The 26,956-nt window shown below is 31.7% G+C and overlaps 1 long non-coding RNA gene and 4 other non-coding genes across 6 annotated transcripts; all 5 read left to right on the top strand.

The window, feature by feature from the left end:
* The first annotated feature begins 16,801 nt into the window (after positions 1–16,801).
* On the top strand, positions 16,802–17,010 carry LOC121205492 (small nucleolar RNA U3). Its single transcript, XR_005900569.1, has one exon. It is a non-coding gene; the product is annotated as a small nucleolar RNA U3 (small nucleolar RNA).
* A 347-nt stretch (positions 17,011–17,357) lies between these two features.
* Positions 17,358–17,576, top strand: LOC121205489 (small nucleolar RNA U3). Its single transcript, XR_005900566.1, has one exon. It is a non-coding gene; the product is annotated as a small nucleolar RNA U3 (small nucleolar RNA).
* Positions 17,577–18,389: 813 nt separating this feature from the next.
* On the top strand, positions 18,390–18,608 carry LOC121205491 (small nucleolar RNA U3). Its single transcript, XR_005900568.1, has one exon. It is a non-coding gene; the product is annotated as a small nucleolar RNA U3 (small nucleolar RNA).
* Positions 18,609–19,436: 828 nt separating this feature from the next.
* On the top strand, positions 19,437–19,656 carry LOC121205488 (small nucleolar RNA U3). Its single transcript, XR_005900565.1, has one exon. It is a non-coding gene; the product is annotated as a small nucleolar RNA U3 (small nucleolar RNA).
* Positions 19,657–24,543: 4,887 nt separating this feature from the next.
* On the top strand, positions 24,544–25,902 carry LOC107909686 (uncharacterized). Of its 2 annotated transcripts, XR_005900173.1 has the most exons (4): positions 24,544–24,711; positions 24,910–25,333; positions 25,416–25,778; positions 25,888–25,902. It is a non-coding gene; the product is annotated as an uncharacterized lncRNA (long non-coding RNA). The 2 variants fall into 2 exon arrangements; XR_001687309.2 differs by lacking the exon at positions 25,888–25,902 and having other exon boundaries at positions 25,416–25,804.
* Positions 25,903–26,956: the final 1,054 nt, after the last annotated feature.

The raw sequence follows: 26,956 nt of genomic DNA, 5'->3' as shown, positions 1-26,956 counted from the left end.
ACTTTGATCAATATTCAACCGCAAATAAATCATTTTCGTTAAAAAAATCACTTTTTATCTTTCGAAGTCATCATTTCTTTGATTAATTCTTTTCTCCTCACTTCAATTATGAGAAATTCTAATGAAATTCTTGTTGAAGGGATCAATTCTTTCAAGAGAAATCTTTGAAGTACTATTTTTGTGGACACCGCTTCTTGGTGGGTTATCTATTGTTGGGTGATTGTACATCCACGTACGGTTGAGGTGCCACTTCGCATTTACTGTACATGGCTCTCCACAGAGTGGAGGACAAAATCCTCTTTCGGAAAATAACATATTCTATTGTTGAAGGACTGGATCAACATTCTTGAGAGCAACACTTCAAAAACTTGTATGAGAGAAACCAATCCCTCAACAAATCTTGATTTCTTTTATCAATGATTTATTTATTGAATTTTAGATGAATGTTGTTAAACACTTAAAAGAAATCTAAATCCCCAAATAATCTATATTTTTAACTTAAAACCTCAATAATCATTCACAATAGAATGAGTAGGCTCAAAAATATTATTATATTTTCTTTCATTCAATTGTAATCCAAAAAAAGGAGCTGTGAACTTGTGATACTTCCATTTTTATTGAATAAAAATAATAAACAAAATACAAGTACAGCTTCAGTGTCATGGATGTTAGAAGTAGTGAATATTGCCATTGAAGGAAGATGTAAAAATAGGATGTTAGATTGCAAAAGTTTCAATAAATAAAATACCAAATAGGTCAATTCTTTGACTGGTAGATTTAAATAATAAAAAATAACTGTTATTAGAGACAAAGATAGCTGAAAGGTTTGAACAAGGCAAATAGAAACGTGGACAGCAAGATAAGTGAAAAAAATGTTTTAATCTGACCCGTACATTGAATCTTGATCCAAGGGCGGAAGAACGAGTGCACCTCTTTAGTTTTGGTTAAATTTTGATATTAGTCCTTATATTTTATGTGAGTTATGGATTTAGTCCCTGTACTTTAATTTGGCTAATTTAGGTTCCTATACTTTTTGAATTGATCAATTTTAGTCGTTGTGCTTTTTGAATTGTAGAATTTTAGTCTAACCGAAATAGTAGCAATTAAATTTGTTTAGTTAAAATCTTGTTATTAGTCGTATACAATGTGTAAAGTTGTAGATTTAGTCTATATTCTCCAATTGAAGCTGTTAGAGTTATGTGACTTAAATTATTGTCAAATAAACTAAGAGATTGCTTGCAAGTCAAGTTAAACAAAAATATATTTTCTTTCTAGAAGATTTAGTATTTATTAGCATAATTTATTTGATCTATGAATTTAGCCTATAAATATGCTCTTTTACAACTTTAGAAAAACACTCATCAAAGATTTGAACTCACAACACTTTTGGAGAATTTTGTGTTTGTGTTTTGAGGGTTCTTTGTTTTCAGGTTTCGGGGTTTAGTTTTTATCTTAATCTTTTGTACTCTTCATTCTTTTTCCGTTATAATAAAATTATCTTTGCCCGTGATTTTTTATCCTCTTTGAAGGGGTTTTTTCACGTTAAATTTGTGTGTTCAATTTCTTGATTTCTTTTACTATTTTTACTTGTTTGTTGCTTAATCGTGTCAATCCCCAACAGAGGCATTTTTAGTCATATACTTTTCAAATTTTGAAATTTTAATCTTTAGTGCAATTGACAATCGTTAAATCCATTAAGTAGCTTTTTTGAGTAATATGTGAAAGTAGCAAACTAATATAACATTACATATACGATAATAAATTTGCAATATCTGATTTTGGAAATAATAAAATTTAACTTAATGAATTTACTACCTATCATTTGGTCAGGACTAGAATTTTAAAATGTGAAAAGTTTAAAGATTTAAAATGACCAAATTAAAGTATAAGAACTAAACACATAACTTACATATAATACATGAACTAATGACCTAATTTAACTTTTAGTTTTATATTAGTATAAGTGAATCCCAACCTTATTCTTTAAAGATTTTACGTTTAAAATTAGATTTTGTTTAAAATAATGTTTCAAAAAATAAGGGAAAATGTGAAATAATTTTTTTATAATTTAAAATTTAAGGGTTATAAAACAGTCTAATCATAAAATTTGACTTTATTTATAATAATGTGAACTATTTAAAAATTAAGGTTAAAACATGAAATAACTTTTTTCATAATTTAAAATTACATTCATTAGTGAAATTATATTTTGTAATTGAGTTTAATTAAATTAATAAAAATATTTTGTAATTTAAATTTATTACTAAACTTTTTGATTTATCAAATAACATATTACTTAAAATTTTAATCTAAAAGAATATGTAGAAATAATAATTAATTGATATAGTGGTACTAGGAAATTTTAATTTCATAAGTGAGTTAAAATGGTGACATATATCTATAAGTTGTATTTAAAATAATTATTCAAACATAAATAAATGAAACATGTGCAAATTTTTAGGTCCCTTGTAGAGATATAAATATTGCATGGCTCAAATAAATATTGTCTTTATATGATTTTCAATGAAATTAGGTAATAAAGAGATTGAAATGTATCTGATAAAATTGTTTAAATGAAACGGGTTCTTTCGAAAATGGACTTAGGGAAGGTAGAACAGAAATTAAAATGGTAAACATTTTTTATAAGGTCAAAACAAGATGAGTGAAGAGAGGTGTAAACTTATTTATTTATTCAATTTTGATTATAAGATTTTTTAACTAAAACATCAATCTACGTTTAATAATTTTGAATCAATTGAAGGGGTAAACCTATTTATTTTTGGTTTTAAGAGCAATGGTTAACTCACTTATTTCAAACTGTTTCTCATTATTAATAAAGGGTAACGAAGATAAAATAAGAGCTTGTTTTATAGCAATAGTAATTCATCGTTATTGTTTTAAGATCAATCTATTTACTTGCCTAGATAATAATTTTTCTTATTCTCTAATAAATCGATTAATTAAACTCATGTTTCTATAATTAATTTGATCCCTTAATGGGATCGAATGGCAAACATCTACAAAAAGATTGCTTAGATTTAAAAAAAAAAGAAATTACTTGAATTTATTCATAATTTCTTTATTTCTTATTTTTTTTTAAAAAAAAGTAATGATTGAATAAAATTTTGTTAGAAATTTCTAATTTAGTTCACTCACGTATTAATATAATTGTACATATGTTGCAATCAATTATAAGTGGTTTATTTTATCTTATAAAGTATTCAATTAAATTATATAAACAAATTTAGCTACATTTTGTAATCATTGCAAAACATTGAGAAGTAAAAAAGAAAGAAAAAATTTAACATTCTTGGTCCCCAAGGCACATGGCAAATGACACCGACATTTTCTTGGTCCCAAAGGAATAACACTCGAAATTGGGGGATGCAATAAATTCGAGATCCAAACATTAATATGAAAGTTCAATCTGTAATTTCCTAATAAAGTCCCTTGTCTCAACTGCAATTTGTACTTTTGTTTTCTGTCTGGTTTGGGGTTCTAACTGGATCGCCCATAGAACGGATCACAGCTGCAAAAACACAAATTCTTTCTTGAAACAAGAAACCCCATTGTAAGATTCAGATACATATATATAAACAAAGTATAAGGTGAATTTGGTTCCTAACAGTGTAAATGCCTCTTGGAACAGATACAACTTTGCTGACAATTTATCTGATTAATGCATTCAAAGTTTGATGTTTCCAACAATAATTCAACAATCACAAGGGTGAATTTTTTTTGACAGATTAGAATTGGGGAAATTACATTAATAGTCATCCAATTATTATCAAATTTCTTTTTTGTCATAGTCACTCAATTATTCGATTTTTTATAAAATTAGCATAATAGTAACTTTAACCCTTGATATTTATACATGTGCCAATTTAATTTTGATTCTAAAAAAATTAACTCTCAACATATACATATGATGTAATTTGATTTTTTTTGTCCACTTTAGCTTTTCTTTGTTATATTGAGGGTTAATGTAACACCCCTCGCCGGAACAGGGTTCGAGGTGTTACCCGACTTAAACTCGGTCAATCACACAAAAACCGTGTCAAAAAATTTCAATCAATTTAAATCTTTTCTTTTCACATGCAATCTGTCCCATATATGGGCTTACGAGGCCCAAAACATCACTAGCCAACATAGGCCAATTCACATGGCCAAAAAACTTTATCAATACAAGCCACCACCTTTGGCTAACTTATAGTATCACATATTCAACATTAAAACCCTATACATGCCATAGACTCGAAATACTAGGATTTACTTACACCAATAGCGTGAGCTCGACAGTGTGATAATATCTCCGGCGAACTCCAACCCGAGCAAATAACTGGAGCCAACAATCTACAAAACAGAGGAATGTAACAACGGAGTAAGCTTTCATAAGCTTAGTAAGTTTTAAGCAATGCAAACAAATAAACGCAATTATACTTCGATTATTCAATTTCTCAAAAGGCCATATTCTAGGTATATTGCCATCTGGCCGAATACACACAAACACATAATGCACGTTCAGCATTCTTATCATACTTAATCTGAATTCATATAACATAATTAACTCAAATACTTTCACATACTTTCACACCCTGACCCGATGTATCATGATCATAGATATAGTTATAACATTTATTCACGTATGTATCACATTACACACTAATGATTCACTTCAAATCAAACTCACACATGAGTACATAATGTGTACCTGGCCCACTTAACGTATTGAATGTATTCATTTGTCAATCTAACACGAGGTACCTTAGTCTTAGACTTTTCTCAAATCACCAGCATTTCGCCTGCTAGGATCGAGGCCCGATTATCATTTCATTGGCATTATAGCCTGCTAGGCTCGAAAGCCCGAATAGTATCTCACCGGCATTATAGCCTGCTAGGCCCAAAGGCCCGAATAGTGTCTCACTGGCATAATAGCCTGCTAGGCTCAAAGGCCCGAATATAATACCAGCACTAGGCCTGCGGGATTTAACCCGGATATAATACCAGCACGAAGCCTGCGGGAATTAACCCGGATATATTACCAGCACGAAGCCTGCGGGATTTAACCCGGATATAATTCCAGCATATAGCCTGCGGTCTTTAAGCCGGATACAAATATCATGCATATTTAATCATATATTAACACATTTCAACACTTTTCTTTCATCTCATTTTCACACTTAGCATTTGATAGCTTTTGCATAACATTTTACTCACATTCATTTCAAACTTATCAATCGATTATAAAAGCACATTGCATATTTACCAACATGTTATACTTACCATTAGGCCATATAAGCATGATATAATACACTATCATTTCATCTTAAACATTCGGCTAAATCCCTATCTTACAAAGAACACCGAATTCACATAACATTTCATTTCATCAGCATTATAGCCTGCTAGGCTCAAAGGCTCGAATAATATTTCACCGGCATCATAGCCTACTAAGCTCAAAGCCCGATATCATCTCACCGGCATTATAGCCTGCTAGGCTCGAAGCCCGAATATCACATTTCGATAAACAATTCACCTGTTCTTTCCCACTTTCATAACTTATACTTCAATCATGTATAACTGAAACACATATCTATGAACAAAGATTTTTATCCTTTCAACCACATAGGGTTTAATTTCCACATTGGAACACATATCTTAGTACATCATTTAATAGTATCAAATTCGACTAGATATGCTAGTCACATACGGCTCATAACTTTAATTTAATATTCATTCAACACAAAGAACATATGTATATTTTCACTAAAGCATCATCTCAATACAATACATCTTGCTCACTAATTTTCACACAACCATTCACATTAGCAATTATAAGATGGTTTCGCACATAGCCCATCCTTATCGATAATTTACGATGATTTTATCCTTACTCATATATATGACATAGGCATTTTCACCTATGCTTCTCAATTCACATTCATATTTCAATTCCAATCGATTTAACATGCATAAGTACATATCGCATACCTGACCAACTTAATGTATTGAACGAAATCGATTGTCGATTTAACACAAGGTCTCATAGTTGAACATAAACATAAATGTGATAGCCCGAAATAGGGCCTAATCGGAATAGTAGTTTCGTAACCACAAATCCGAAGTGAAATAGTTTAATTTTATAAATTTTTATTAGTTACTGATTGATTGAAATATTGTGTGAAAATATGGATAGGAAATTTTAATGCTTTAGTGCTTAATTGAATTTTTAGGACTAAATTGAGAAAAATGCAAAGTGTGTCTAATTAGTGATTAAATGACTTAATTGAATTATTGCATGAAATTGGAAGTGTTTATGTGGCAATTAGACCATAAATTAGTGTTATGGACACAAAAGGGTATTTCTAGAAAAATATCTAAGTAATGGGTCAAGGGCATTTTTGTCCAAATTGGGTAAAAGACAAAATAAAGAGAAAATAAGTGTCCATCTTCTTCAAAAAAATCAGAAGCTTGCTGCCGAAAGTTTCAGGTTACCATAGTTAAGGGTTTTGATTTTCCTAAGCTCAATTGTAAGTGATTTCTTGCCCCGTTTTTAATTATTTCCGTATTTTTATGCTTATTGAAGCTTGAATTTCATGTTTCTACCATTTAATTTAAATGAAATTAAAGTTTAAAAATTGACCCATTCATGATATAATTGTAAATTGATTAGTGATGTTAGATAATGAATGTTTGAAGTGTTAATTACAAGTTTTACTAGATGAATTTCAATGAAAAATGTTGAAAAAGGGCTAAATTGTGAAAGATGGTAAAGTGTGCATAAAGTTGTGATTTTGTGAAATTGAGGCCCGTTATGAGCATGAAATATGATTTAGTGAAGTTTGAAATTTAAGAATTTAGAGAATTTTATTTTTACGAGCTTAGGGACAAAAGTGGAATTTTTGAAAAGTTATGGGGAAAAATGTAAATGTGTCAAAATGTTGTGTATGAATTGTATTTGAATGGAATATTGATAAAATGTATTAAATTGTGTTAATATAGATCAAGAAAGAAGAAATAGTGCAAGTGATCGGGGAAAAGAGAAAGTTATCGACTAAATTACAAAAATAGTCGTTTTGCATCCGAGGTAAGTTATATGTAAATAATAGTTATATTTGTATAAATTGTGAATTATATTTGATATGTGAATTAATATTGAATGTGGAAGGAAAGTTGTTCATGAATTATTCAAGTGATAAAGTGTTGAAAATAAAGTGTTAAGTGTAAATTCCCGGTTGAACTTAGGAATAGAATTGGATACAAGTGACATGTCACTAGAGACCAGTGTTACAGTGTTACAGTGAGTCCCGGGTGCTGGGTGATCTAGCATGTGTTGCAGACACCTGACAGCTTGTGTGAGCAGACCCGTGGACATTTCCAGTGTTATTGATCAGTGGTAGCTTCGGCTACATTTCAGTGGTAGCTTTGGCTACATCCAGTGGTAGCTTCGGCTACATATCAGTGGTAGCTTCGGCTACATATCAGTGTGGCACTTATGTGCTAAATCTCTACGTATCCGTGTATATTCCAAGTGTTCAACGGGATTAATAATGAATTAAAGTGAATATGAAATGTTAAGTGTGAAAATGTATATGCAAGTGAATTGGTAAGATTGTGTATGTGTAAGTGATTGAAATTGCTAAGAAATGTTTTGATTAGTTATATGTTAAAAGTGTTAATTATTAATTGAATAATTATTGTTTACATGTAACTTACTAAGCTATTTATAGCTTACACATCTCTTTCTTTCCTTTGTTTTATAGTGATTTGAACTTGATCGAATAGTGGACCGTCGGAGCTCGTATCACACTATCATAACCATCTCGGTATTATGTGCTTTTCAAAATGTTTAAACTATGGCATGTATAGAGTCTTAATCATTTTGAGCATGTCCAAATGATATGGCTAATGTTAGCTATTGAAGTAGTTATTAATGAATATGTTTTGGAGTTATGTATGTTTAAATGGTAACTAATTCAAAGAAGCAGTTTCTTTGACAGCAGCAGTGACGTGAATGTGAAAAATCACCATAAATAGTAGAAATGGAATTAGAGGGTGAATGATATATAGAATTAAAGCTTATCAAGTCTATTTTTACATGAAAGAAACGGTGTAGGCAAAGGAATTTTATATTTTGAGATATTTAAATTTTAGTGAGACAGGGTTAGAATGGTTTTTGAAGTCCCCTGTTCTAACTTTAGAAAATCATTATAAATTGTACAGAAATAATTATAGGTCATAATTTATATTTTTAGATTCCTTAGTGAGTCTATTTTCAAAATAAATTAATGGTAACCTTATATGAATTCTGTACAATTAGATATTTGATTTTTAGCGTCGAGAGGTCAGATCTGTCGAGCTGTGAAACAGGGGATACTTTAATGAATAAACTGTACTAATGTGCTAAGTCAAAAATTCTGAAAATTTTATGGTAAGAAGCAATATGAGTCTAGTTTCACGGAAAATTTACGGATTTAAATTTTGAGTTTCGTAACTCAAGTTATAATTAAATTAGTGACAGTTGCGCAGGTAGACAGTGTTGTTATGAACAGTGAATTTAATTTTAAAAGCAAATTTTTATGCTCCGAATCGGTAAGTTAAATTGGATGACATCTCGTACTCGATTCCGGAGACGGTCTCGGGTAAGGGGTGTTACAATGAAACCATTTCTTATATGTTCGATTCACATCAATCATCAAATTCATTTAATTCACATGTACTTAATTAGGTTGTTCGTACCTGAATAGTTTACTTTACGGAACGAATCCACATATCGTATTAGCCCATAGTCTTATAGCACCACACTTTTAATAGTTTACCGGCAATTTGCCTGCTAGGTAATAACCTGATTTCATCGCCGGCCATAAGCCTGCTAGACCTTTAAGTCCGATGTCATTTCACCGGCATTACGCCTGCTAGGTTTGAAACCCGAATATATATTATAATGCATAACTTATATCATCGATCACTAACAGTTACCTCATCGAAGTTCACATTTAATCACTTTAGTACCAAGCCACATTCGGCTACCACAAAGGACTAATAAAAATAATTTTATACACATCATGGTTTCCTTTAGATATTTAAAAATCACAAATCGTGATATCTCTACCAGCACATTTACGACATAGTTTATTCATTGTAACACTCGTTTAGTGCATCAAATTTCCAAATCCAATTCAACTCTTATAGCCTTAAATCATTACATATTCAGCACATTAACTAAATAAAATTTACATTCTCTCTGCCATATTAATTTAGCTCTTAGGCATATAAGAAGGAATCAAGCTTAAACACTTAAGAACTTACCTTGAACGTTGCCGAACGATTACAACGGCTATTCGATTACTTTCTTTTTTCCCTTATCCGAATTTGCCCCTCTATGCTCTTGAGCTTAAATTCAAAGATTTTAAACTAGTCATTATTCGACTATTCCAGCATCACTTTCAAAATATAATATATATTCGAATTTCACACCTACTGATCATAGTAAGCTTATAAGAAATCAATAAGCAACTCATTAACAAATTTTTGTCAATGTTTACCACATAATCATAATTTCACTGCAAGCTGTCTTCCTGAGCAACAGTCACTAAATCATTTATAACTGGAGCTACAAAACTCCAAATCAAGTACTGTTAATTTTTCCTGAAAATAGACTCATATATATTTTATCCATAAAATTTTCATAATTTTTGGTTTGGCCAATCAATACCAGATTTTTCTTAAAGTTTACCCTGTTTCACTATTTGACTAATCTGACCACTCCTCACTACGAATCAATTTTCTCATTGTACAGAATTCAAAATATGTTCTCATTTATTTCATTTGAAACTATACTCATTAAGGAGTCTAATAATATAAATTTAATCTTATGATCATTTTTGTACAATTTATAATGATTTTATAAAAACAGAACAGAGGATCTAGAAGTCATTCTGACCCTGTCCCACATCACTTCAAATATCTCACTATCGACAATTCTTTTGCTTACACGGTTTCTTTTATAAGAAACTAGACTCATTAATATTTAATTACATAATTTATTCAGCTTCTAACTCATCTCCCACAATTTATGGTGATTTTCCAAAATCATGTTACTACTGCTGTCCCAAGCAGATTTATTACCAATTCACTCTTTCACACATAACTTGCATGCATGTTATTCAAACATGCATATCACAAATCAATCATCACATACCTATGATTTCACTTAAGCATAATCTCCATTTCATCATTTTAAAGCACAAACATTACTCAATGTTATCCAAGTTCACATTCGGCCATAATACACACAACATGTTAGCCGATTTTCCCCCTTAGCATCTAAGGCACATGCATGCTCATTTGTTTGGCTCAACTTCACCTATCTTCCATTATTCATCAAAAGAACATGAAACAACAACCATTTCCTTCATTTCCATTCATGACCGAATGCTCACAACACAACCAAAAACAAAAAATATGCTTCATGAGTTAAGGTAGAATCAAGAAGAACTCATGAAAATCAAGATAGAAGTAAACTACCATGAACTTACCTTGGATTTTCTTCCCCTAGTGACCGAATTTTTCAAGAGCTTTTTCCCCTCTTGCTCTCCTATTTTCGGCTATGAAGAACAAGGATGAACAAAAAACCTTGTCTTTTACTTCCTTTTGTTATTTTATTACTAACATTTTATGACACAAAATAACATATATTATTTGTGCCATACTTATGCCATAATTTCAATAAAAAAATTGCACAAATGCTTATCATGCCCATCATGGCTGGCCACTATGTTTTAAGGTGGGAAATTTGACATGCAAATCCACCTATTTCATACTATAAGTTATTTGGCCACTACAAATTAGCCTATAGCATTTTCAAAAATTTTCACATGAGTCCTATTTCATAATTTCACTCACAAATGGCAAAATCAAAGCATGAAATTTTGACACATGTACTTTCACATGAAATAAACATAGAATATAACATCTAATTATTTTTGTGTGTAACGGCCTAATTTTCAGTGGTGTCGGAAATGGTGATTTGAGATCACTAAATTCGATAAATAAGATTGAACAAGATAGTAATTTAATATTTATGAGTCAAGTAAGAATTTAGAAGAATTTGTGAAATGGTGAAATTAGTGAATTAAAAGAATTTATTAGGTCAAACGGGTCAAAAACGAGGTATCGAGACCTCAAAATTGAAAATCGAGCTATAAATATTTTTATAAATATTTATGGAGTGTCATTGAGTTAGTATTAAAGTTTCGTTAGAAAATTTTAACGTTTGGATGGCTAATTAATTAAAAAGGACTAAATTGAAAATAGTGCAAAATTTGTTAAATTGTGAGTAAATAGCTTAAGTATTTAAAAAGATGGATTTAAAGAGCAATTAGACCCAAAGGTTAATGGCTGGATGGTTTGGGTATGAAATAAGCAAGAAAACAATGTGAACAAGGGGCAAAATTGGAAATAACATAAAAGTTAATAGTTAAATAATGATGTAATTGAAAAATCTAGACATTTCTTCATATTTTCTCAGCCAAAACGCCATAGAAGGTCTGGATAAAGCTGGTTTTTCATATTTTTACATCATGTGAGTTTAATTCTTTCTTTTTCTTGATAATTTTTATGTTTTTATGACTTTTACAATTAGGTCCACTTATAGAATTCATTAGTTTTTGATTTTATGGGTGAAATTGAAAGTTACCCTGGATGGATAAGGGAATTTTATGATGAATTATTATGAAAATTAAGTTCTAATTTCATATTAAGGTGGTTTTATTAAGTGATTTTGATAGGAAATGATATTTAGGACCTAATTGTGAAAAAGTTGTGAATTGAAGGTTGCTGTTGAAATTCAGAATATAAAAGGTTTTGAAATAGTTTATAATGATAAAATAAAGTGTTAATTGAGAAAGATTAGTTCAATTGATGGGTGAATTGAGCAGGGACTAAATTGTTAAAACTGTAATTTTGGGGTAAAAGTGCAATTTCAAAATTTGAACAGCATAAATTGTGAAGTGAAATAGAAATCAAATAAATGCTAATGAGTAGAAATATTTTATATTATAGATCAAGAATCCAAAGAAGAACGAGGAAAAGAAAAAGTTGCGGAATAGTCCCGAAATTTCAATATCTTCTACAAATTAGCCAGGTAAGTTCATATGGTTGAATTTAGATGTTTATTTGTGAATGATTGAAGTATATAATGTGTTATTATATACGAATTTGTTGTGGGATTGTGTAGATTTTGTTAATGAAAGAATAAATGTGGAAATGCAAATTAGGAAAACGCAAGATTGAGTACGTTCGTATCGTGATGTGTGATGAATTGACGGATAAGACCATGGTTGTTCCATGGCAAAGTGTGAAATGTAGGTATGGTATCATCCATACTGAGTTGTGAAATGTAGGTATGGTATTATCCATACTGAGCTGTGAAATGTAGGTATGGTATTATCAAATCCATACTGAGTTAAGAAATGTAGGTATGGCATTTCCCATACCGAGTTGAAAAATGTAGATATGGTATTTCAATGAGGAAAACCATACTGAGTTGTGAATCATGGCATTGAGCAACGACGTACTCAATTTCGTAAGCCGTTTCCTAATTTGATTATAAGAAATAAAAGAGAAGTGATCCAAATGAAAGAGATTGAGTAGTTGTTACTGTTGAGCTCAACTATGTGAATTATTATAACAATGGTTGTGAATCGCAGGAAACTTTAGTAAATGTTTTGGTATTGTTTGGAAATATTATGTTTTGTAAGCATTACTTTTAAACCTATGAACTTACTAAGCTTCAATAAGCTTACTTGTGCGTGTTTAATATTTTTATGTAGATTGACTTGAAGTGAAGTGGGTAGATCGGATCAACACAACAAAGCACACTATCCAGATCAATTCCGGTAGCTTTTGTTTTATGTTTGAAGATTTATATGGCATGTATAGAGTTTAAATGAAATGAAGTAAAGATGTTATAAACTAGTTAACAACATTTTGTACTAAAACAGTTTTTGGTTAATAGCGGTAGTTTGAGTTTGAAAATTTACTATAAATCATGAAAATCTAATTAGAGGTTGAATAAAATATGAAATTAAATCTTATTGAATCTAGTTTCACATAGAAGAAACGGTGTAAGCAAAAGGCTTTCATATCAGGAGATATTTCAATTTTTGTGAGACAAGGTCAGAGTGATTTTGAACTCCCCTGTTCTGATTTGTAAAAAAATTAATTAGGAGTCATACTATATATTTATATATTCCTTATTGAGTCTATTTTTAAGAGAAACAAATGGATTGGTTATTTGAATTCTGTACATGGAGAAATTTGGTTTGTAGTGCACAGGGGTCAGAGCAGCCGAACCCTGAAACAGGGGAGACTTCAACTAATAAACTGTACTAATTGGCCCAACTAAAAATTCTAGAAAAAAATTAGTAAGTAGATATATGAGCCTAGATTCGGGGAAAATTTATGGATTTGGATTTCGAGTTTTGTAACTCGAGATATGATTTTTTTTGCGTCTGTAATGCAGTTGGACAGCTTGTCTGGAAAGTATGATATAAACTGTTTGAATTTGTTTAAGTGCTCAAATAAGTTTAGTAATACCTCGTGCTCGACTCCGGCGACGGTCTCGGGTAAAGGGGGCGTTACATTGTGACTCGGTTTTGTGATTCTGAAACCACTTTCCGACTAGGGCCAAATTAGGGTTGTCACAGTTAATTTTAAAAGAATGAGAAAAGATAAAAATTATTATCTTAAAATTTTGGGTGTTTCTATTTTTGGTATATTTTTTATCAAGCTTAGCTAATTTTTTTTTTCGATTTTTAGGTGAAAATGTCACAAAGAAAAACAGAACAATAAAAAGACTAAATTACACAATATATAAATGTTAAGGGTTGAATTTTTAGAATCAATACTAGATAGACAAAATGTGTAAATGTTTAGTGTTAAAGTTGCTATTATGTCAGTTTTAAAAGCTAACGCATCATCTTCATGTTAGCTATTGGATGTGCACTTTAAAAATTTTTTTGAATAGTTGGGTGATCATTTTGTAACTTTTCATAATTGAGTGACCAAAAAAAAACTCATCAACAATTGAGTGACTATCAATATAATTTACCCTTTAAAATTTGCCTTGGGATTGGGTATGCCCTATGCACTTTTAGTGTGTCTTAAAGTTTATATGATCCGGATCACGTCACTTGTTAAATAAATAAATACAGTGACAAAATAAGAGGATCTGTGGGGGCGAGAGGCCGACGGTCGTATAGAACTATACTTCTACTATTGGACTTTGATTAAAACAAGGTTTTTCAACCCTTAAATAGATGTAGTCGAAACTCCTCTTGTATCATTCGATTTTCAATATTAGTGAATTTTCTCCTCATTTGTCCATAATTTTTCGCGAAAAAAATTTTCACCTAAAATCTACGTGTTTTTAATTTTCTTTCCTTATTGCTTGTGATCATTCTAATGCAATTATCGACTCTAACTATAGCAGTGTGGTATACCATTTAATGAAGCTTTTCTAAAAGCCACCATTTCTCAAACTTTTCATAGTTCAATATATATACTATTGTTCAAAATTGAAGTTTCAATGATTTTGTCGTGGCCAAAATAGGAAACCTACTCTTAATATTATTTTTCTTTAAGATTAATCTTTAAAAATGTTTGCTAACAATAGTAACATAATGAAGATTTAGCCCCATGAGGGGAAAAAAGGGTAAATTCATAAAGGAAAATAAATGTGGTACAACAACAAAGAAGCTAAGAAGCATTTAGTGAAGTTAGTGAGATTTGCAGGCAATAATATTCAAAAATCAATGTCCCCAATATCTTTAAACTCTCATCAACTTGCAGACAATGGTGAAAATGAAAACCAAACACAACTGTCCGACTCCCCCAGCATCAATGTTGGTCCTAAAGACAGGCTTTAATTATAAATGGGGATGTGTGCAAGGAATGCACCCAACCCAACAACCCAAAGTGCAGGTGCATCAATCATCATCATGTGGCCATTCCATTTCTCAGGCAAGCAACCAGCTCTTGCTGTTTGCTTTTGCACGTTTACATAACTATTGTTCTAAATGTCGTCTCTTTCATCTAGCTACCTATATGCCCTTTTCCATTGCATCTCATTTTTAACCCCCTTTTCACCCCCTTTTATTAATGGCTATACATCATTTCCTTCCCTCTTTTTTTTTTTTTTTTTACATAACAACCTCCTCTCATTCTCTTTCTTGTTTTATAAGAAATAGATTAGAAAATGTTAGAAGTTATTTGAAATTTTATGAAGATATTTCATGATTGCAGTAAGTTGTGTAAAAAAAATAGTATTTATTAGGTCAAATTATAGTTTTGGTTCTTCTACAATTCTCAAATTTTGGATTTAGTCCCTCTTGTTAAATTTGACAAAATTTGGTCATGTTACTTTTATAATATCATGTTATTTGCTTAACTATTATGAGTAAAATGTTTACGTAAATTTTTTTTAAAACATCCCTCTAACACAAAAAACTATGTCAACAAGATGAATTGAAGTAGTTGTTTTTTTTTTAATGAAAGGATTAACGGTATTAATTATTTTGAATTAATTATTAATGACATTATATAGATATAGAGGAATTGAATTGTATAAAATTAAAACATAGAGATTAAATTTTAAATTTAAGCATAGTACAGGGACCAAATCTATCATCTGACCTATTAATTATGTTGCAATCGTCTTTGATTGAATAAAGTATAGATTGGTTATTGTATTGAATAACAAAACTGAAAATGCAATCCATATCTCAATTACCTTTGGTTCCATTTGAAAAAGATTCTTAACTTCGATTACACAAACAAACTTGATTGATGGCTGGTTGAGTAGCAGATAAGTGCTTGATTGATTGATAACCAAGTCTTTAATTAATTCATAAAATGGATATTTATAATTTATGGGTCAATCAAATACTCAATCATTTAATAAAGAAAAAAAATCTACTTATATACAATACGATTTTCTTCCCTATATATTGACAAAAACAGTATATAATCCTTTCCTATCTAGCCCAAGGCAATAAATATCCCAAAAACACTTTGGGGCCTACAACGAATTAAATTCTGTCTTGAATCTCAGCATTCATACATGTACCTCTCACCTTATCATTTTCTATAAACATGAATCTCCCTACGGTTTCCTCTAATGTACATAATATGCAAAATCGAACTTGGAAAAGGGGTTGATAATTAGGAAAACCTGGTTTAATCCAGCAATATATATCACATAATTCTGCAGGTAAAAGGCAAACTTAACTCTTTAATAGTGATATCCCATGACAAGGAGAACATGGAATTCTAGTGTAATAACGGACCATCCTGGGCTAGTTGTTTCTGAGTTATGAACTTCAACAACTTGTATTGCCTTTGGGATCTTTAGGTTTCTTTCACAAACTTATCATACCATCTTCCAATCACCTAACGATAGTATAAGAACATACCAAATTACCATCATCATTGACTGCTGCGTCTGCATTCACCTCCCATCGGTTGTCTGAAGAATAAACTGCTTCAGATAGTTTCTTTTATTAGTTTAATCTGTAGGCAATCATTTTAAGAAATATTGTAATAGTGAGGATGATATAATGAACAATGTTCTGTTTAGGGTTAAATAGATATATTAAACCATGTTCATTGGATCCCAATCATTGTGCCAGCCAGACAATATGGAAGGCACGTGTAGGATAAAACACGGAACCAAATCCCACATCGGAAAGGAAAGATAATGTTTAGTGGTATTTAAAATAGAACTAACGGCCATAAGAGTACGACCTTACTTGAACAGGATCTATTTTATAGGCTCGTACCTTTGTATCTTTAAGTTAAAAGGAGACGGTTTTCTTATCTGGTTGATGATGTGTGATCTTAGCGTGATTGCTAGTCTGGTGGAGCCCTTGCAGGTTCACCTCGACCACAGAAGGTCGTTCTCAGTTAGCCTTGTGCCGCTGGAAAGGTCACGCAGTTGTCTGACAGACTTCCTTTTGCTTTTACATTTGAATTTGCCAGTCTTATTACGAGATTGTTAGTTCCTTTGCAGTGTTGTTTGAAGCGGGGTATTTTAGAAGGCAAGCCCTGCAGAGGGAGTTACTGAGAGTTGAATGGCTGGAGCCTTACCAAATATGAGTTTAGAATTTGCAATGCTCTGCCATTCTTAGATGAACACACATTTAATTATATTGAATGGATTCCAATCCTTGCGGCGGCCAGAGATTATGAAAGACACGTGTAGATTATTTTTGTCAGAAGCTGAACATATATCCCCCATTGAAAAAGAAATGTCAAAGCCGGATGGTATTTAAAATAGAACCAAGGCTTGAAAGGTTATGACCTTACTTGAACAGGATCTGTTCTATGGGCTCGTATCTTATGTATCCATAAGTTCAAAGGAGACAGGATTTCAAATCTGGTTGACGAATCGAGACTCTGTGATCAGAGCGTGATTAATGGTGAGGTGATTCCTTGTTGGTCTACCTTAACCGCAGAGGATCGTCATCAGCTGGCCTTGTCTAGCTGGGGATGGTCACACAGTTGTCTGACAGATCCGTCTTATTTTTTCTTTCTTTTTTTGCATGCTTATTACAAAATTTGATATATATAGTTGTCAGTTCCCACTACTGCTTCTGGGATTGAAGATGGCAATCACTAGAATGCTTTGAAAGTTGCAAAAAATATATATAAGTTGATAATTAGCTGGAGCCATAAGTGCCGTAGTGAAACTGATTGCAGAGAGGAAAACGGAATTCGTTTGTCAATACAAACCTGGGATTAATCTTAGCTGTTACATAGTTCTTCAGGCAAAGGCAAAACTGAAGGCATTAATGAAGCGATCCCATGACAAGAACATGGCATTCTAAGCGTTCTAAGAACTTGCGAGAGTAATAAACTTCAACAACTTCTACTGCCTCTGGGATCTCTGGTCTGGACCACCGTTCTTCAGAACTTACGAAACCACCTTCCAATCACCTAATACATAGTGTACAAAAGCAGCAAATTACCACCACCATTGACTGCTGCATCTGCATTCACTTCCCATTAGTTTAATCACATGGATACATAATGATTTAAAAGAACGAATTCAAGTTAGGCTATAAACTGTGAAGAAAGCATTACAGAGGTTAATGATCCATGGGTAATCAAAATTATTATAATAGCTGGGTGATACGGTAAACAAATATTCTATTCAGGCCTTAATAGATATATTTAATTGTGTTTATAACTCTAAAAAAAAATGTCGAATGGATCCCAATCATTGCGGCGACCACAGATTATGGAATCAGAAGCTGATCAGTATCCCTCATCCAAAAGAAAAGATAACGTCAAGTGGTATTTAAAATAGAATGAAGGCTTGAATGGGCACAACCTTACGTGAACAGGATCTTTTCTATAGGCTCGTACCTCTTTGTCCTTAAGCTCGAAGAAGACAGGTTTCCAAGTCTCGTTGATGAACCACGACTGTGTGATCTGAGCGTGATTATTGGTCTTGTGGTTTCCACACTGGTTTCACTTCGACCGCAAAGGATCGTTCCAAGCTTGCCTTGTGCGGCTGGAAAGGTCACACAGTTGTCTGACAGATTTCACCTTTATTTTTTTATGCTTTTTCCATTTGAATATGCAGTCTTGTTCGACAGAGATTGTTAGTTCCTTTGCAGAGTTGTTTGAAGCAAAATTAAAATTACAGTTTGTAAACATTAATTATTATAAATAAATAAATAAAGAATATTTATCATGATGGAAACACAAGATGACTAATATACGCAATTTAAATCAGTGAATGAGTCACAAATACTGCAAATGCAAACCAAAAACTCAATTACGCTTCCCCTGTTTTCCTACTCCTAAAATGTAGGAAAAAGAAAAAGCCCGAAGCATTATCTTAATTGAAGAGTGGCAGATAAAGTGTTTGATTGATTGTCAACTAAGTTTTAGATTAATACATAAAACAGAAATTATCACCAAACCAACACAGCAAATTACCATCATCATCGACTGTATTCACTTCCCATCAGTTGAGTGAAGACCTACACATTGCTAACAACTACATCCTCTGCTGCAGAGTCCTTGAAATTTATTTCTATTTGCTCCGAGTAAATTATTTTATTAGCTTAGTCGATAAACAAGCATTTTCTAAAGAGAAAACTATGAAGAAAGCATGAAACAGGCTAATGAGCCATGAATAGACTCCAGGAACTCAAGTTAATGTAATAGCTGGGATGATATTTATGTAAACTATATTGTATTTAGGGCTGAATAGATATATCCAACTTTGTTGAATGGATGGCGGCGAGAAATTAAGGAAAAGACAAAACAAGGATTGGTTTTGTCAGAAGCTGATCACTATCCCACATAGGAAAGGAAAGACAAAGTCCAGTGGTATTTAAAATAGAATCAAGGCGCCATCGTATACGACCTTACTTGAACAGGATCTGTTCTATAGGCCCGTAACTCTGTGTCCTTAAGTTCAAAAGAGACAGGATTTCAAGTCTGGTTGATGAATCACGACTGTGTGATCTAAGCGTGATTACTGGTCTGGGGTATGCCCTCGCTGGCTTCACTTCTACCGCAGGGGATCGTTCTTAGCTTGCCTTGAGCGGCTGGGAAGGTTACGCAGTTGTCTGACAGGCTCCACTTTTTTTTTAAAATGTTAAGTAAAAGCATTAATCATCCTCGGTCATGCTTTACACACAAATCTATAGTTATTAGCTTTTTTTTTTTTGAATCCTAAGCCTAAAAACCCCAACGAGTCGAACACTAAGCATAACAATTATATCAAATGATCAATTAAATTTTTATTTAACTTTATAGAATTTAGAAATGCTCATTTTTTAATTTTTATGTTCAATCAAAAAATTAAAGAATTTGTCATTTTTTGTTCTATCACAGAATAGAACATAAAGACAAGTAGAGTCTTATTCTTCGTCAATAAATATCCAAATTTTGATTCCTAATACCTCATAGATAGTTCGAACTCTATAAGAACAATACTTAATTTTCGCTCCAATGGTTTGTAGAGGAGCCCTACCTTCTCGGATCCATTCAACACGTGCGATTTCTTTTCCGTCGATACGCCCTGCAATTTGTATTTGAATTCCTTTTGTATCTGCTTGCTCAGTTGATTCAATAGCCTTTTTCATTGCCTTTCGAAATGAAACTCGATTCTTTAATTGTCTGGCTATAAATTCGGCAAGAATATTAGGGTGCCCATAAGGATTTCCAATTCTTGTAATAGCAATGTTGAGTTTTCGGTTCATACAATTAAGTTCTTTTTGCACATTCATCTGTAGTTCTTCGTGTTTTCGTTGCTTATCTTCAATTAATAATTTAGGAAATCTCATATAGATTATCACCTGAATTAGATTTAGTCTTTTTTGAATCTCTATACGTGCAATTCCCTCGACACCAGAAGATAGTCTCATATTTTTTTGTACATAATTCTTGATATAGTCTCTTATTTTTTTATCTTCTTGTAGACCCTTGAAATACTTTTTCGGTTGTGCAAACCAAAGAGAATGATGACTTTGGGTTGTACCAAGTCTGAAACCAAGTGGATTTATTTTTTGTCCCATAATCCTCCACTACTTATATATTAGGATATGTCATATTTGTGTTCTTATTTATCCCTTTTTTAGCCATCCTAGCCATCCGGTGTTTTTTGGTTTTGGGCGCAACATATATCTGTCAAGTGGTTCAAATTCAAGATCTTTCAATGCAATAATTATATGACAAGTGGGTCTTTTTATCAGATAACTCCGTCCTCGAGCTCGAGGTTTTAGTCTTTTCAGAGTAGTTCCCTCATTTACTGCGACTTGACTAATGATTGAACTCGCTTCATTGAAACCCCTATTGTGACGAGCATTATTCAACTAATTTAAGATTGTTATTACAATTTAAAACCACAATGCCTCTTAAGAAATGTGTGTCTGCAACATCAATTGTTGATTCTCCGTTCCATCAAATACCCTTCTATTTATTTGTTTTTATAATTATTGTTTGCTTTATTCTTTAAATTTGATTAAATGAGAATTAATTAAATTTACAACTTCGCATTACTTCCCCTAAATTCCTCTCATTTAAAATTATATTAGATCAATGAATTTTATTATGTTTTGTTAAACATAAATTGCTCTTAATTTAAAATTTTTATATCATTATTTTAATATATTCACTTAAAAGTTACATTTTAAAGATGGAGCAATTTTGCCAAATGAATCTTATATTGGGATTGGGAGTGTTTAGAGATGCTGATGCTAATTGGCTCTGGGGAATCTCAAGGTTGCTGGGTAAGAAAGCAATTTTAAAGATTGAATCGAGAGCTATTTTGGAGGGGCTTCGTTTAGCATGGGAGAAGGGGATTCGTCATTTAGAAGTTGAATGTGATAATACTCTTTTGATAGAGACTATTGTAAAGGGAGGTGCAGCTAATAGTCAGATAATGAAATTACTCGAGATTCATCAAATGGTGTGTTGAGGGCGAAAGGTTTGTTTTCGCCACGTTCCAAGAACTTACAATGCTGTCGCTGATCATATGATAAATGTTATGGCAACAAAACTCATTGAAATCCAAGCTTTTAAGGTCTCACCCCATTCTGTGCAAGACTTACTTCAAGCGGATTATTTTAGATTTACAAGGGCGAATGAGCCTATTCATTAGTTTCACTTCATGCTGTTTTATTTTACCGGAAAAAAAGTTAAATTTTTATCATTATGATTTTTTTTCGAATTACGGCCTCCTCGATATGTCTTAGATGTGGTGGTGAGCCTGAAACATCGATGCATATCATCACAAGGTGTGGCCCTATTAAAAAAGGTATGGGTTTTAGGACTTGTTTAGTAGTGCTGAAAAAAGTATTTTTTGTTCCAAAAGTACTTTTGGAAGAAAACCGAGCTAAACAAGTCGCTTTTTGTTGAAATTTTTGGTTTTTCAAAAGTTAAAAAATATTTCTGGAAAGGAGAAGATAAAATTTTCAGCTTTTCCGGTTCTAAAAGCACATTTGGTGTTTAATTACTTTTTCACCACTCTAATAACATAATACTTTCTATTTTTTTTCTTAGTGCTTAATTACAAATGTGTTAAAATTATTAATTAAAAATAAAAATATTTTTTAAAATAATTTAAATGTGTTAATATCTAATTACAAATATTTAATGGTTATATTTAAATATTTAAAATATAGTTTATATATTCTAGTTAAATTTTATAAAAAAATAATATTTATTGCTTAAAAATATTTAAAATTTATATTTCATATATTAAAATATTAACAAAAAGTTATAATAATTTTTTTTATATTCTTACTAAAATATAATAATATTAATTAATTTAAACATTGTTTAAATGCATATTTATTACTTGATAATAACATGTCTAAAATAGACATTTAATTTTTTAAAATTATTTTTTAATAGTAATACTAAACACTCAAATCTTAAATTAAATATTTTTAAAAATACTTTTTCAGAACACTTTTTAAACAAAAATATTACTAAACTAGCCCTTAAATAATATTGCTTGGCATGCTCGAAACAAGCAGGTCATGGAAGGCAAGCAACAACCAACTTAAGATATCAGTGTCAATGTCACGTTCTTAAGCAAATATGGAATCTAGGCTTTGTTGGCCACAATCTGCTGTGTATATTCTCTTTTTACGACACCTGGCAATATATACACATGCCAGGTTTTACAGCACTTGGTGATATATACACGATGACCCCTGACATGTTTGCATAATTTACTTTACATATTAAATTGCAGAAGAAATTTCGAAATTCCATACACTTAATCATAGTATAATATTTTACCCATAATTTTCATCCCTTAAATTTAATCACTGAATAATATATTTTTATTATAAGTGATAACCAAAATTAGCTGTAATATTAGTTTTCTAATCTTTTAATACAAATAAATTAAAATAAATATTGGTTTTTAGGTCAAGGATGCCATTTCAAATATGCTTCCTCTTTGGCGAATTAATTTTGTCTTATTTCTTAAAATCATGGATTCGGTTGTTTGATCAAGCTAAAAGGTTTATCCGAAAAATAAATTTTGGTAAAATTTATGGCTCACTTTCTATGCAGCCCAGGCTTTGGGCAAGTTTTTGACCCGATTCTAGCCTAGTTCGACCCGAAGATATTATGTTGTAAAAAATAATTATATTAAATCACTAACTTAATAACAGTTAAATTTATTACCCAAAACATAAAAATAAACTTACCAAATTAAATAACCTAACTCAAAATATAAAAATATAAAAATTATATTTAATATAAAAAAATATTTATTATATTTATTACTGTTTTAGAGTTTTTTAATGCATTTTATTTTTGTAATTTTTAATGTATTTAGTATATTTTATTTTTAAAAAAAAATTATCTTTAAATAAAAAGTAATTTAAAAAAAATAAAATACGATGAGATCGAGTTGGGCCAACATTTATCTTTTCTAAATTAAATTGAATTTAAACAAAAAAATAAATTTATTTTTCGAGCCAAACTCAAACTTAAAAAATTAACCTAAATACTTTCGCCCCTTATTTTTGTTATGTCTTTGCTGCAGCTTATCGCGTTCTATTTCTCTAATTAATGTATTTTACTTACATATTTTTAATTATTTCTTAATTATAATGTTTTCAATAAAATAGAATACAACAAGGTGAAAGTTTAATTAAAATACCAGTGAAGGAAATGATAGTTCATATCTACCATCTATCTTTTTTTGAGATTCGTTTTATATTTTTTATGGCTGTTTGCAAAATCAATTAATGTTTTATACTTTCCCAATTGCCAATGAATTCTATATATATATATATATATTTTCATATCAATGAACAGTATTATTAATGGTCACATCAATGTTGTAATGATCAAAGATGAAAGACGTTGATCAAATGACTTAATTGATGTAATTTAAGAGTTTGAAGACTTAATTAGGGGTGTGTGTTTTTTTTTTGAAAAAAATTAATTATCTTTTATTAAAATTTAGGTGCTTATATACACTTTTTAGCCCCCAAAAAACAAAAAGGACATGAAGACATTCTTTCCTTTATTCTTTTAGGTTTCATTTTTTTTTTTTGTAGAAAAGGGATTGTTAGTGTTAGTTACTACGGGAAGCTATGAGAGTTGAGGGAACATGAAAAAATAAATAAGGAGAGTTGAAAGAGCTGAAAGAGAGATTTTTTTTTCAAAGTCTACTATTAAGAAAATTAGTTTTTCAATTGTGTAAGAATAAACTCATTATTAATTGAATAATGATTTTTAATCTAGTGGTGGCTAATATTAAGTTTTGGTGTGTTTTTTTTTTATCTTCTATAATTTTTTTTTATTTTTTGACAAATATCAGACTGGATAAATAATCAAAAACAAAATGTACATAAACAAAATAGAAACCGAAACAAAAAACAGACTAAAAAAGAGCCCCAACCGACAAACAAAAATAAGGCCCAAAAACTAAAATCCTAATCCAGTCCAACACCAGCTAACATCCACACCATTTAATCCTCATCCAAAACCTTATTAGGCGATTCTAGCTTCCAAAAACAGTAGTTACCAGTATCTTTACTTTCTGTCTGTTGTCCGTTCCTTTTCTAGCCCCCCTTCCAGGCAAAAACTCCTTTAATCTGGTTCCCTCTGCCGTTTCCTCTCCAACGCTCGTCGGACGAACTCAGGCAACCCTTCCTCAAGGTAAAATTCCTTCCCCTTCTTTAAATCTTCAGTAGCTATGGTATGAGCACTGTTGTTCGCTGATTTAGAAGTACGTTTAAAAGATCTTCCAAAAATGGCCTTTATATTGTTGGACATCTCTGATTATGGCTTCGATAGTTTATTTATCAAGAGAGTCTAACTTGCATTTGTTTATTATTGTCTTTGAATCCCCTTCAGTCACCACTGAATCGACCCCCAGTTGCAACCCCAACATTACTGCCTGCAGGCACGGGCCTCCACTGCAAACAAGGTAGGAACCCCTTAATGTAAAACCATCTTCAAGGCCAGAATCTCGCCCGAAACGTTTCTGGTCACGACACCTTTTCCAGATCTGATTTGAATCAGATTGAAAGCTGCATCGAAGTTAACCTTCACCTCTGCGTCGAATGGGGGACTCCACATCGCAAAAACATTAGATCTGGAATGTGATTTCTCCTCTATCGTATCAAGTTCATACAAACAGCTTGTAGTCCAATCTGCAATATCTTTACTAGAAAGCTTTTTCCCTTCATACACTGATTGATTCCTGTTAAACCAAATACCCCAAAGACCACAATAGAACACCTTGTACTGCTCGTTAGCACTACTTATGAAAATGCAGGTAATCCAATCCTAGAAACGCTGAACTAAGTCTTGTAAAATCCAAGATAGATTTAAATTCACTCATATCTCTGTTGATGTAGGGCTTACCCGCAAGATATGTTCGATTGACTCCATTGCTCCAAGACATTTGGGACACAAGTAATTTGCAGCTACCCTTTTGTAGTTTAGATTGAGTAAACATAGGAAGGAAATTCCACAAAGCTCTCCAAACTATAATTTTAATTTTTGAAGGGAGCTGTAGATTCCATAGTTTTTTATAGAATTCTTTAAGGCCCTGTTGTGTATAATTTTCATTAGCGGGTAGTATACCCTATTGTAATAGTTTGTAGGCACTCCTTATAGAGAATTCAGCTGATGGCTCACCCCTCTAAACCTGCATATCATCAAAAGCATCCTTAGCCAATGGGATCATCAGTATTCTCTTCGCGACATCCTTTGGAAAGGTAATAAAAGTTATATCCTTTCTCTATTCCCTTGATTGTGGATCAGTTAAATCCGAAACAAAGTTGACCTCAAAATTACTGATGTTGTTTAATAAACTCAAACTGACAGACCCTGGTAGCCAAAGGTCTTCCCTTATCGAAATCTTCTCACCAAAACCAACCCTCAAACGTAGTCCTTTCTGTAAAAGCCCCTTCGCTACCACACGCTTTTCCAAGCATATGAAGTAAATTTCCTAACCTTGTATTAAGAAAATCAAAACTCAGAAAATATTTTTCTTTTAAAACTCAAACTAATAACAAATTCGGATAATAAATAATACACCAACCTTGTTTTGCCAATAAAGCAACATTAAATTTGGGAAGACTCTTAAATCCCAAAACCCTATTTTCCTTAAGTTCGCATAATTGATCCCACCCACACCGATGAATACCATTTTTACCGTACCTTTTTTGCCACCAAAACTTGGCCATGATGCTCTCTAGTTTACCATATAAAAACTTAGGGAGCAAGAAACAAGCCATTGAGTATGTGGGAATGGCCTGTAAAACAACTTTGATAAAAACTTTCTTTCCCCATTGAGATAAGTATCTCACACTCCAATTTTCAATCATTTGCCGAAACCTATCTTTAAGAATCTGAAAAGAGAGCTTCTTATTTCTCCCAACCATATTAGGTAGGCCCGAATATTATTCTGGATCATTTGAGTATCTCACTCTTAAAATACCAGAAATTGTTCTTCTATCTCTTTTTGAAGTATTTGAACTATAGAAAACAATAAATTTATTGTAGTTGACACACTGACCAGAACAACTTTCATACTCCTTTAGAATCGTTCTTAAAGTTTCTACCCCATTAACATTTGCTTCTTCGAAGAGAATGCAATCACAACTAAATAGCAAGTGTGAAATCTGAGGGCCATTTCGACTTGCCTTTACCCCTATCAGCAAACTTTTTTTCACTACTAACCTTATCAGAGCTTAAAGCCCTTCATTGCAAATAAAAAAGAGAAACGGACTCAACGAACCCCCTTAACGAAGTCTCCTAGTGGGTCAAAAGATCTCCATCACTTTTTCGTTTACTATAACTGAATAAGAAGTAGACATGACACATCTCATTATAATCTAAACGCACCCCAAATCGAACCTCATGCTTAATATCATCTCTCGAAGAAAACCTT

This window comes from Gossypium hirsutum, chromosome A08 (assembly GCF_007990345.1).
Source record: "Gossypium hirsutum isolate 1008001.06 chromosome A08, Gossypium_hirsutum_v2.1, whole genome shotgun sequence".
Classification (NCBI taxonomy): Eukaryota; Viridiplantae; Streptophyta; class Magnoliopsida; order Malvales; family Malvaceae; genus Gossypium; species Gossypium hirsutum.
This window is presented reverse-complemented; position numbering and strand designations above follow the sequence as displayed.